At 41.0% G+C, this 4,910-nt stretch overlaps 1 long non-coding RNA gene across 1 annotated transcript; it reads left to right on the forward strand.

Moving 5' to 3' along the window:
- Positions 1–667: 667 nt before the first annotated feature.
- LOC147338165 (uncharacterized) lies at positions 668–1,592 on the forward strand. The gene is made up of 3 exons (XR_015125032.1): positions 668–889; positions 970–1,109; positions 1,190–1,592. It is a non-coding gene; the product is annotated as an uncharacterized LOC147338165 (long non-coding RNA).
- Positions 1,593–4,910: the final 3,318 nt, after the last annotated feature.

Genomic DNA, 4,910 nt, shown 5'->3' on the forward strand with positions numbered 1-4,910 from the left:
TTACATCGGGGCTTTCTGTGGGAAACTGAGGTCTCAAGGCGAGCAGACGTCTGTTTGTTTCTAAATAAAGCAACTTGCCAATGAACTCATTCTGCAAGGTGCAGGAAAAAAAACTCAGAATACATGCCTGTTTGTTCTTTTTCACTTCAAAACCACACAAAGCCGGTGCCATTTCAAAGAAGCTCTGTTAAAATGAGGTTCTTGCATCACCACAGCTCTGCGGGACTGAACTTCAAGCTGAATTCATCTCTTTTGTTCTAACTTGTTCTAACATTTGCCTGGAAATATATAGGAAGTTTGCTGCTCAATATTTCTCAAGTTCTCATTGTAAGGCGATTTAAGTTGAGAGTAAAACATACAGAAGACGACACACTGTCTGAGCCTTTTGCACTGGGAATGTCTCACCAAGCAGCTTCTGAAAAGTAACTGCAAATATTTTGGAAAATCTCTTCCAATTGTGTTATATTTTATTAAAATCTGATGACGCAACATGTTTATTTTACCATTTGTCACTCCTATTATTTATACAATCGCCAGTAATACTTTCTAATTACAGAGACTGCCAAAGCCTTATAACATTGTATGCACAACAGTAAATTGTTTTACCTTTTACTCACTTTCACTTTCTGTGCATGTTCTTTTTGTGTCATTTTCAGTTTCAAAACATCTTTCTGAAGTTGCTCTTCAAGATACCATGAGGTTAAAAGTACATCATCCATTGTGGTTGTCATGGTCCGCGGCCCGGCGTCCGGGGTGCCGCTGGGATGTCCACGCCCACGAGCGTGGCTGCTAACCCCACACCTGCATCCCATCCCAGGCGATCATCAGGTGGACTATTTAATCCTGCCCTACCTGCTGCTCCACGCCAGTCCGTAGTCGCCTCTCAGCGGTAACGTACGCCTGCGGGAAAAGAACTCTTATGACAAACTCTCCATCGGACCTAACACTGTTTTTTCCCTGTGTACCCAGATCACAACTCGGCGTGTTTTTGTTTACGAGCCACCTGCCTGTCCACCTGTCCGCCTGAGATTTGGTTCACCATCAGCTTCGCCGTCTCGACCCCTTTTGGAGCTCCACCCCCCTCTGGTTCACTCGGCCCGGCTATCACCGTGAGACGCACACTCCACCTTCCCTCGTATGCTGCCTTTTTTCCGCACCCCAGTAATCTGTCTCTCTTTTTGTTTTACAGCCTCTCACAGCCCCGCTCTCGGCGTTCCCTGCGCGGTCCCTCGGTTTCTTCTGGTTCCATACGTTGTTTTTCAGGCTACCCTCACGGGACACCTTTAGTTGCAATAAAAATTACTTTCTTTATTCGCTCCTACCCTAGTGTGTGTGTTCTGCTACTGGGTCCTGCCTGCGCTCGGAACTTCGGTTCATGACAGTGGTCATAAACTCCACGCAAAAACTGTAGCTGAAAAATGACTATTTAATTCATCTCAATGCAAATCAGTATTTATATTGTGCCAATTCACAACAAAAGTACCCTCAAGATGTTTAATTTACTCTAATATAAAGATATTACAATAGAGAATCCCCAACAATCAGGAGATCTCTTTAAAATAAAACAAAACACTTGGCCAAAGTAGGAAGAAAGAAGTTTTATTTGTTTGTGTGGAAAAAAATGGACTCACATTTAACCCAAGTACCAAACCCTTCTGCTGTGCTGTGGTGAATGTTGCCTTGTGTTTGTTGTTTTCTGGTAAAAGTGACTTTAAAAGTTACCTGGCAGGCAGCTGGTGCGGCAGGCAGCCGGTACGGCAGTCTGCAGCGTTGTGACAGTTCTTTGTCATTTTAATTGACTGTGAATAAGAGATAAGGTCCTAATTGAATTTGGCTGATCAGCACAGACTGCTGTTCAAACACAACCTCGACACTAAACAAGATGCATAAAGGTAACATCAGATATTTCTTCTTCGTTTTATAATGGCTCATTCTGTCAAACCACATCCAGTCCTGTAATTACGAGATTATGATGATGGTTTTACCATTGTTATTGATGCTATATACATGATTTTCCTTCAAAGATATAACAAGCAGTTTATACATTCTTAACTAATTTCCACGACTATAGAGGTTTTAGGGTCATAGACACAAACCATAATAAATACATAAATACCCATAAAGCAAATGATTACAGTGTGGAGAAAAATGAGTCACGAGTCATGAATTCAAGCTGTCAAGTAGCTTACTTAATCTTTTTGCATCCTGAATATTTATGAATCTGTCAAGTTCAACACCAAGATAAAGAATACCACTTCCTTGGAGATTTAAAAGCTGTTTAGCACATAGATGAATACTGAACCACGTTAAATGCTGACAGCAAAGGTTCTAAACATTTTTCTTTGAAACAGCCAATTTAATTATTTTTCCTGTGAGAAACTGACACCTCCTTAACCTCCAGCTAGCTTTACTTCATCTGTTAAGGTACAACCAGCTTACATCTTTTTGTTCTCGTAAGGTTTGACCTAACTGCCGACAGAACGCCATAGAAACAACACTGGTACCTTAAAATTTAACTGTATCATAACAAATTTCAAAAGGGGTCTCAATTCAACTTCTGCCAAACTTCTTTAAAGTCACATTTTAACCCAAAACAAGCTATATTGCTGTCCCCCCCCCCCAAATCTAACCAAATAACCAATATAAACTTCTTATTGAGGCACTGGTTGAAATAAAATACATGGGTGTGCAGGGCCTCAAATTGAAGATAGAAGCCATTAGAAGCACCAATAATATGGACCATTTCTCTCTTTGTGGGATGCAGCAGCTTGTAAAATCTAAAGACAGTGTTAGAATGTCGTTAAATACCCATGCGTGCTAGCTGTAGTAAATCACTCTCTGGAGCTAGAATTAAGCATTTCTGTTATTCTTTTATCGTGTCAGTGCATTGTGTTCTCTTTTATGTTGTCTGATTCAATTAAATGTCACTCAAAAGTCTTCTAATGGACTCCCTGAGCTCTTCTTTTCTCTTTCCTTTAGTTTTCCTGCTGAATAGTCCAAGAGAAGAGAGTTTTTTTGTACTTTAAGAAACCAAGAGAAAATCATTAACATATTATCACTAAAACAAACTACGTGTATCACAGATGATATTTTCATAGGTGTATTTAGTCAAAACTCAAATGTAAAAAAAATAATAAAGTGGAAGAATCTTGTAGGTGCTCCAGTGCCAGAGGCCTAGAATTTTGTATTTTGACATCCTTTGTGACTTTCTAGAATGCCTGGATAGAAATAAGTGTTGTTAATGCGACAGTCACACTAGGACAAAAAGTGGCTGGAGACTGCGGCATAACCAAAACTGTTTCCACCGCGTGCACCGTGAACAATCATCGCTTTTGAAACATACAGGGACCAGGTCGTCGTGTTCAAAGCAACTTTGGTACGACAATACAGTGTTGGAACAGCAATGAGATGGAGTCGTCTGCTTTCAGTTGTCAGTTTGCATTTGAATGGGGGTCATGTTGGCATTTACATACAATGTGTTTGTAATAATAATAATAATAATAATGGATTGGATTTATATAGCACTTTTCAAGGCACCCAAAGCACTTTACAATGCCACTATTCATTCACTCTCGCATTCACACACTGGTGGAGGCAAGCTACGGCAGACTGACAGAGGCGAGGCTGCCATATCGCGCCATCGGCCCCTCTGGCCAACACCAGTAGGCGGTAGGGTAAAGTGTCTTGCCCAAGGACACAACGACCAGGACAGAGAGCCCAGGGATCAAACCAGCGACCTTCCGGTTACAGATACGCTTTCCAACCCCCTGAGCCACGGTCGCCCCAATAATACAGCAATATCTGTTGCCATTCAGATCAGATAGTTGCTGCCTGATGACGATTTAACTTCAAAATGACAGACACATGGCAACCTTGGTTTTATACAGGAATAGAACCAGTTGAGTCCCTAATCACTGCAGACTGAGTCATGCTGATTGCAGTGTCTGTCTGCATTTATTAATTAGACAGCAGTTATTTGCAAATCTTTACTTCTCTGTCTGAGAGGTGACTGCAGTCAGGTTCAATCTAACTGCAATTATTTGGAGACAAGTTACCTTCCACCAGGTGACCTCCTGACTGAAAGTGGTCGGTCAGGTAATTGAGCAACCACTGTTTTTCCTAGTTGCAAGGAGACTGCCGTCCTATTGTTATTCTAGTTTGACTAAACCATAAGCTTTCAATTTAAATTTGGAAGTTAGCGCCACAACAAGCAAAGCAACTCAAGTTATTTTGGGCCTTACAGGGATTGTTATGCAACTGAATAAAGCAGGTGCAACTATAGAGGCTGGATACAAGTAGAAATAACTGAGAAATTGCATTTTGGTATTTTTAGTAATCACGTTAGCCTGCGCATCTCTGTCTGAAAAGCCAAATTAACCAAAAATCTAGTGATCATTAAAAATGTATTTAAAAAATGAATCTTGTTCGTAAAAGTCTAAACATTTTGTATGTCCACTTATGCGGGAATAGTAAACCAAGACAGTAATAAATGATACAAGTTTTCTTTAACTATCAGAAGATTCACTTATTAACATTCTACTAGAAGGTTTTCATGTCTCCTAGCAACAGTAGTTCAGATAAAACTGTCTGTACATACCACACCCCGCCACCACCTCCTACACTATACAAACACACACACACACTGAAGCATCCTGCAAAGGACTGAAGTGTCATCTCAGTGATGAGCTGCAGTCGAAGTGGTGTCACTCTGTCACGTCAGTATTTCCTTCGTGACAAAGAAAAATACTGCGGCATTTTCCTCCTCGAGGTAAACAAAAACATTTGGGAGGGCCGCCTGAGTGATGACTGATGTCTGTGAGTGACCAGGGATACAAAGAGAGGCCGGACAAAAAGATCTCTACGATCGGCTTCAGTTAAAAGGATATTTATCTGTGCATGGGGCACAGATA

The sequence above is a fragment of the Aulonocara sp. 'chitande type north' Nkhata Bay genome, linkage group LG2 (assembly GCF_057382095.1).
Source record: "Aulonocara sp. 'chitande type north' Nkhata Bay isolate Kocher_YH1m ecotype deep benthic linkage group LG2, A_spYH_male_GT1.1, whole genome shotgun sequence".
Taxonomy (NCBI): domain Eukaryota; kingdom Metazoa; phylum Chordata; class Actinopteri; order Cichliformes; family Cichlidae; genus Aulonocara; species Aulonocara sp. 'chitande type north' Nkhata Bay.